Source organism: Filicampus tigris, chromosome 4, assembly GCF_054856515.1.
Source record: "Filicampus tigris isolate MCC_2025a chromosome 4, RoL_Ftig_1.0, whole genome shotgun sequence".
In the NCBI taxonomy this organism is placed as follows: Eukaryota; Metazoa; Chordata; class Actinopteri; order Syngnathiformes; family Syngnathidae; genus Filicampus; species Filicampus tigris.
The window spans coordinates 3,696,654-3,705,521 of NC_141220.1; positions in this window are offsets into that span (position 1 = coordinate 3,696,654).

Here is an 8,868-nt window from a genome sequence, read left to right on the forward strand (position 1 = left end):
TATTTATTTATTTGGCACATAATTTTTCCTCGAGACTGCCGAGACTCGCTTTTCTCCGGCTGGCTGTTTTCCTATCTGCAACGCACATGTGCAGTGGTTGTAATCCGAGTCCTTTCTGATGTAAACAGAAGCATTGCGGGTAAAGTAGTGTCAGGGCTAATTCGTGTTGGCAACAGAGTCCGAAAGTTACGCCGCATTTCACCACATATACTCAATACAATGCTAACCTGCCTTTCATGGCAGCACAATGGGGATGCCGGATCATTTAAAAAAAGGAAGCAAGTTATGTCTTTATAATGCCTGATTTAATATCTGACATAGGCACAATTGTGTCTACAAGCTAGCTGCAGTTAGCACACACGTTACGGTGTGTGTTTGATGTAACGCTGTAACACAATGTCCTATTTGGTACGCTAACACATCGTAGCATCTTCTATGGATTAAGCAGCCATTATTCAGTAAACTCGCGTTTATTAACAACCAAAACTGTGTGTTTATGCCCGTGGTGGACATTGAAGCAGGAAGCACACACTTGCTCGCTCTCTCTCTCTCTCTCTCTCTCTCTCTCTTTCTCTCTCACTCACGGAGTGATGCGTTCATGAACTGGGAAATATCAGAACGTAACACAAAAATGACATATGTGCCACTCGTCGGCATCACATAGCAATAAAACCCATAATTAAGTTTGTTGCAATATAGTGCAAAAAAAAAGGTCCTTCCTTATTCATTTTTTTGTTACAAGTGCATACCACATTTTGATTGTGTAGATCAATTTACTGCTTTTAAATTATGCATACTAGTGAAGAAAAACAAAACCTTTTTGATACAGTTTAAATTAAGACAAAATTAAAAACCAATACAAGTGTTTACTTTAGTTTTCTTTAGCACAGAACATTTTCCCAATTTACTCCTCTGATTTCACCACCTTCCATTTAAAAAAAAAGTCTTGGTGCCCAAGAAGAGTGAAATATGTATACAAGTATTATACTTCCTTTTGTATTCATAGATAATTTCACTGTATTAGTGCAACTCTGCATAGTGTATAGTTTTGGTTCAATTTTAAAATGCACTAAAGAATTACAGCTAAAAATTTTAAGGCCAGAGAATCGCCATCAATTTAAGTCGCTCCCTTATTTATAAACATGTCAGGAATGATGGGTTGAGTTGCAAAGTTTAATACAAGTTGAATGTACTATCATCTTGTCTTCATGATTAGTTTGTACATAAAGAAGTTAAGCTGTAAGCGAACGATTCTTATTATAAGAGCAGCAGCTTGCCGCTGCGATTTGCCGCGATTTATATACTATCCGATTAGTCGACTAATCGTGACTACTGTTAGTGATTAGTCGATTAGCAAAATAATCGTTTGTGGCAGCCCTAGTGCATAGATGGCAAAGGAGGAGGAACTAATAAACCTTCATTCTGCGAATCAGCGGGTAGGATTCATTCACGTGACTGTGATAGCAGCTGAGCGAATGTGCTTCAAATATCGAGGATTGGCCCGTATCAGCGGGTAATTAAATAGCAAAGTGCAAGTCCACGTCCCTAGACTGGAAATGATTTGGTCTGACGTCGGTCGGAATAATATTGTTCGATGTGCGAAAATGGTCGCCGTGAAGACCAGTTCTGTTCTATCACTAACCATATGGATTACGAGGAAAAATTTGTGACTCTACAAGCTAGCTAAAAAAAAGCTAAACACTAGAGCTAGGCGATATGACGATATATATTGTGAAGACGATAATATAAGTGTCTATCGTGTCACTTTATCTATCGTGCCTATCGTAATTTTTTACCTGCATTGTCACCTGCAGTTAAATATAAGTAGTAAGAACAACAGCAGAAGCTTCAGTTGCTGGGACGATGTTTTAACGTGCTGTTATTATGCACACAGCTCCCACCAGACTGAACAACAACAGAGAGAAGTGAATCATATTAAATGGCCATCGTACATTCCAGACATACAGTGCAATAGTAAATCAAACAGTTCATGAAAATTAATAAATAAAGTGTGAATCCAAATAACGAATCATACCATGGGAAAGACTGAACTAACGACAAAAAAACTGTGATTATTCATAACTACTTACTAGAGATAGACCGACATATTTTTTTCAGGGCCGATACCGATTAAATATTAGTAGTCAAGGAGGCCAATAACCGATATTTTGAGCCGATATTCATTTTCAGCAAAAAGGAAAATATTGGCGTCGAAATACAACAAAATTAAAACAATGGTATGAAATTAATTAAAACTTTTGTTGAAACGTCTTTAAGCATGTTTATTGAACAATTTTCAGACTTTCAGACTTTTTATGTTATTATTACTATAAATTTGCCATTATAAATCATTGTCGTATAATTACAACAAAAAAAGGTAGCTCCCAGAGTCATCAGCATGTCTTCAAAAGTTAAATGACAACTTAACCAATAGCTCCATATAGTTGTCTACAGTAAATAAAGTCCTCCAAAGTTTCAAAATGACAGAATTGTTAAAATTTCGCTTATCCTTCTTTTGATTTCAAACAAAGAGTGCAGAGTGTTTTCATGGTCGGTAGAATGTCTTATAAAGCTAACTGAAAATATTGATAAATAGTTCCTTCAAATTAACCCAGTTTTAAGTTGATTTATTATCAGCCATCACCGGATATTGTTGATAGCCCTCAAAGGAAGTCACCAGAGACTAAGGGAACTGACTCCATATGCAAAAAAAAAAAAAAGGACAGTGCTGAAATTTTTGTGTCAAACAATTTTTGTGGTTGAGTTAGTCGCCTTTTTTTCCCAGCCCTAGACCAAATTGTCTTGGATCTGTGCAAGACTAACGCAAAACTGTGTTGATTAGGTTCGTTTAAGACAAAACTGTCATTGATGTTTAAAACATGTACATCAGGATCATTAAAAGACTGAAATGTTTTTTTTATTTTTTTTTTAAAGGAAATACCTGTTACGTAGTTTATGTTCACTGTGGTCAGTGCACTATTCTAAATTTTGTTTTCAAAACATTTATGTTTGACTAGACTAAATTAGAGGTGCAGCGATTAATGGACAACTACTAATCAATGATAAAATGAATAATTATTTTTTATAATCGATTAATCGTTTAGGTACTTTTCTTTTTTTTTAATTGTCCAAATCCTCTGAATTTCAGCTTCTCAACAGTAAATATTCTCAGATTTATTTAGTCTTCCAAGAAAGCAGACTGATCATCTTTGTGGTGAAATTATAACTGCAAATAAAACATTTGCTTTTACTTTGGAAAACAATTATCAACATTTTTGCCTATTTTCAGAAATGGTACTGTTCAAACTAGTATAACTGAATCCTAATTTGTGCATTTCATAATTTTGTACATTTTCAATTTGAAATAATGTTCTGTTTTTTTGTTTTTTTCTCATTCATCGATTCATCAACAGAAGAATCGATTCTTAAAATAATTGTTCGTTGCAGCCCTAGACTATACATATTATGATTTCAAAAATGTATGTTACGTTCAGTGGACTCTCTGAATTGTGCTGGTTTCCAAAACTTTTACATTAGACTTTTGGAAGACGAATGTATTAGGTGCAATATAAATGAACAGGTCTATTTTAACACATTTTCATACAGGAAGTGCACTGGGTTGTAATGCGCATTGTCTTTGTGAAGCATTGTATTGTAGCGTTGCAGACAATCAGACCAAGCAGTGGGCTGCCAACAACTCCTTTTAATGAGCAACAAGAAGGTTACTGTAGGCCATAACCATGCCGAACGACGGAACAACAATGTGCGCGCTAAATCGACGGTCAACCTCCTGCCGCCTTCACGGTCCCCCCAGACAACCGGAAATCACATAACTTGTACACATCAAACAAGGTCGCTACACTGCCCCCCCGTTTATCAAGAACCTCGTCCCGAGGGTGTCAAATAACAAAGTCACTGAGGTGACCCGGTATCCTCCTCTGTCGCTGAGGCCGCCCCGAAGTTTGGATAAATCAGTGTAGCATCAGGCGATGAATCCTCGGCTGCAACAGGGTGTGGGGGAAAGGGTGAAGGGACGGTCCTCTGTCTTGGAGACGCTGTGGAAGGACATCACCTCTATATGGGGCCAGTCTGTCCCTGTGTAGGGCAACCCGTCTGCCACTAGGGGGCAGTTGTACGCTGTAAACCACCTCTCCTAGTTTCTCTCGCACTTCACACGGCCCCACCCAGTGGCTGTCCAATTTAGGACACCTGCCTTTTTTCCTTTTCAGGCTTTACACCCAAACCAGGTTATTTTGTAAAATAATCCATAGCAGCTAGGACATAACGGTTGCCTTTGTCGGTGGATGGAAATGGGCCCATTATGTCCACTGCAATTCTCTCCATAGGAGCGCCCGCTGCCAGCTGTTGGAGATGACCACGAGACTGGTCTGGAGGACCCTTGTACGCTGTGCAGAGGTCACAGCGACGACAAAAGTCCTCAACATCTCTCCTTAGCTGACCCCAATAGAAACTTTGCCAGAGTCGACAAAGTGTTTTTGACTCCCCAAAGTGTCCGGCCCCCGTAGGCCCATGAGAGGCTTTTAACACAGCCTCCCTCAAAGCCTTGGGGACAGCAAACTACCACCTCACCTCCCCGGTAGCAGGCTCATTCCAGGCTCTCTGGAGCACTCCATCCCTCACCTGGAGAGCCCCGATCTTTGAATACAGTCCTTTAGTGGCAGGCGAGTGTTCAGCGACCTCCTCCCACTTAGGGTTTTGACCCAACTCGACCCACTGTAACACAGGTCGCAGATCAGCATCCCGTTCCTGCTGTTTCCTCCATTCAGGTGCGTCGACAACTTGCACCTCCCTGCATGCAAGCTCGACGTGCTCATCACCGGTTCCTTAAAAGACAACAGCCACTGGAGGGAAGCATGGTCAGTGCATACGGTGAAAGGTAAGCCGGACAGGTAAGATCGGAAATGGCTTATGGCTCTCACAATAGCCAGTGGTTCCCTTCGTGTAACACAATAGCGCCGTTCCGCCTTGTTGAATGTTTTGCTGAGGTATGCCACTACCTTCTCCCCTTCCGCCCCCACTTGACTCAAGACTGCTCCCATTCCACCACTGCTGGCATCGGTGTCCAAAATGAATGGCCGGTTAGCATCTGGAGGAACGAGGATGGGTGCCTCTGTCAGCGTCCTCTGCAGAGAGCTGAAGGCCCGTGCGGAATCAGGAGTCCAGTCGAAATTAGTGTCCTTCCGCTGCAGGTGGAAGAGTGGTGCGGCTATGCACGAGAAGCCATGCACAAATCGCCTAGAGTAGGATGCTAGCCCAAGGAAGCTCTTCAGCTCACGCAAGTTGCCGGGAGTAGGCCAGTCCCTCACGGCCTGCACTTTCTCCAAAACTCCTTTTAATGAGCAACAAGGTTACTGTAGGCCGTAAGCACGCCAAACGACGGAACAACAATGCGCGCGCAAAATCGACGCTCAACCGACTCCCTCAGCCCCTCCCGCTCACCACTGTCCAACCTCCTGCCGCCTTCACGGTCCCCCCAGACAACCGGAAATCACATAACTTGTACACATCATACAAGGTCGCTACAGTATGTTAGTCCATTCTAATTGTACTGTATGTTTATTTAATCGATTTAGCCCTATTCTGCTAGCTTCAGAACGGATATGAAATATCGCTTCGTGTCTCACTTGGTTTTACTCGCCATGCAACAACACGGGGTTTGCTTGGAGTGGAGGGGATTCTCCGACAGATGAAAAAAAAAGTTTGAACATCGCTCGTCAATCTGGTGAATGAATGAATTATTTGATCTGAGTTATTTGCCATAGCAGGATTCCTAGTTGTAATATTAATAAGACTGCGTTGCCTGGATCGAATATTGTACTTGGCTATAGGCGCAGCGGGAGGTTAATACCGTAGAGCAGGGGTGTCCAGCTCTGGTCCTCAAGGGCCGGTGTCCTGCCTGTTTTTCATCTATCCCAGCTGCAACGCACCTGTTTCAAGAGATCATGATCGTTATCAAGCTTCTTCAGAGCTTGCTGATGAGCTGATCATTTAAATCAGGTGTGTTGCCACAAGACGTATTGGAAAACGGGCAGGAAAGCGGCCCTTGAGGACCGGAGCTGGACACCCCTGCCGTACAGGATCTGTTTTTGGATTTGTCAGCTCGCGAGTACTGTTGTTAGAAGCGAACAATTGTGTCATTGATACGACAGGCCAAGGAAGAATGTTTAAACTCAACATATATTACCCTCTCAGAAGAAAGCATGTCAGTATGCAAACCAGCAATAGGTAGTGAATCATTGAAATTACGTTTTCTTATTCGCCTTCATATTATTTTTGGTGAAAGACTTTCTCTCCACGCCACAAGCCTCCATGACCATTAACAGTGGTAAGGATGGGTCATCATTGTTGTCTTCAACTGTACTTTGTTCACTTCTTTTGTAATGCTGTAGATACCCCGACGTCATTGGGAAGATGCATAGCAGAAGTGGAGAGTGATTAATGTTCAGGGATAATAGACCCTGTGAGATTTGGATGGAAACGGACAGATTTGAAAAGGTCCCGTCTATTGAGGAAAGAGGTGAAGTTGTCCATATAGAAAGTTCAAAGATCCTGCATCGATTGAGGTTGTACAAACATCTTTTTATGCATTTAAACCATTTTCTAACTGATTTTAAAATGTAGGTGTCACATCATTGACCTATATACAAAAAAAAACACTAGTATGTAAATCGAGGTCTTTTTTTTTTTTTTTTTAACGAAACTTTTGTTCGTAACTTGGATTGGAAAGCGGTGTTCATAACTAGAGGTTCCACTGTATTTTATTACTGAAAAAGCCTCTAACTTTTTTTTCTTATTATTTAGATTATCTACATTTGTGAAAAAATATGCAGGCTATTCTTCCTCTTTTCTTTACATTTGATAATTTTGTATAGCTGCACTACTGAATGTATTTCTCATTTGATACAGGTCTGTTTAATTAATGTCACTTGACTGTTTAATTAATGTCACTTGAAAATAGTGAGTGAGAAAAGATAAGTATGTTGTATAATGTTTTGATAGAATAACTGCAAACCTATATATTGTGGCATATTGTTATTGTGATATAAAATGGTCTATATTGAAATGGATTTTGTTTCCATATCACGCACGACTATATGATACACACACAAATATAAGCATTGTACAACTTTGACATTGTGTAAAGTCATGGGGAATTCATGATCATGGATGACGGCAGCTGTGCAGCCATATCAATAAAATAGTATAACTAGCAGTTTCTTCAGTACCACTCAATTAAATGTATTGATTTTGTGTATACTGCCGATACTTGGCCAAAGGCGACTCACTCAGAACAATCGACGCTAGCTTCCGTATTGCCAACGCCAACGTCAGCAAGATTGTTCCTGATGTTGCGACAGCTATTTGGGAATGTCTTGTGAATGAGTTAATGGCCACGCCCACCACAGAGGAGTGGAGGTCAAAAGCAGAGAGTTTTGAAGAACGGTGCAATTTTCCTTTATGTTGCGGAGCACTTAGATGGGAGGCATGTTGTCCTCAAAACCCCTGCCAACTTACAAGGGAACATTCTCGTTGGTTCTCCTGGCAATTGTGGATGCCGATTATTGTTTCCGAGTGTTAGATGTGGGGGCTGCGAAAGAAGCGGTGATCGTGGGATTCTGGCCGACTCGGCTATCGGTAAAGCACTTTGCTCTGGTACCCTCCATCTGCCCACTGACTTGCCACTACCAGGAGCTGACCATAGAGGATCCCAGTCACACATGTTTGTCGCAAGTGAGGCTTTCCCACTGCAGAAAAACCTCATGAGGCCATTCCGGGGCAGCATCCTACCAAGAGAGCACTCGGTGTATAACAGCCACCTCTTCTGAGCTCGGGCGGCGGCAAAGAATGCCTTTGGGATCCTGTCCGCTCAGTGGAGAATGTACAGGCGTGTCGTTGAGGTGCGTCCCGATGTTGCAGAGATTTGTGTGAAGGCTACCTGTGTTCTCCATAACTTCCTGAGGAAAACCCAGGGATCTGCCGAGAGTGCAAGCACCCAGATGCAAGAGGCGGGATTACTGCCAGGTCTGGAAAGACTTGCTGCCAGCAACTGTACCAGAAAGGCAATGAAGGTTAGGGAAGCCTTCACATCCTTCTTCTCAGCTACGGGAACTGTCCCATGGCAAGACATGCTGTGATGCACAAGCACACCTAAAACGGCTCTTGTAAGAGCCACCCATACTTTATTTTGAGTAAACTCCCTGCAATCCTACTTAATCAGCACCTGTCTGTTTCTGTACACGTCATCATTTCATATTGCTATCATAGTGACAATTGTCAGAATTTTTTAATCAATGATATATTTATTGTGGGGGAATAAATCTTGCGTATGGAATTTCCCCACCGAATTCTAACACTATCATAAATTGCACAATAAAAGAAGATATCACTGCCATGTGCTCACTAGGGATGTAACAATAACGGCGATATCGCAATATTAAATTGCGTCATGCCATGATATTAAAAGCAGCGCATTTGTTAAAAAGGCCAGATTGTTTTCCATTTGTGCAGTTCCAGTATCCTCTGGCGGTTTGTTTTTTTTAGTGCAGTTTGATTTGAATTAGGGATGTTTTGGCCGCCTATGTTGAAGGCCCACGCCAGTCGCCTGTTGACGGGGAGCATAAGTTTGAGTTCCTCCAGAAATTGACTTGATTCACAACGTGTGTGTGGGTGTGTGTGTGCGTGTGGGTGTATGCGTGTGTAGGTGTGTGTGTGTGTGTGTGTGTATTAGCAAGTGCCACAATATTAAGTGTTGGTAATTGTACGTTGCAGAGCCTGAATTTCCACCTGTGTGACGGAAATAGTCGGACTATGGAGTCGGAAGCCCATTTTTTTCCTATATGTCTAATC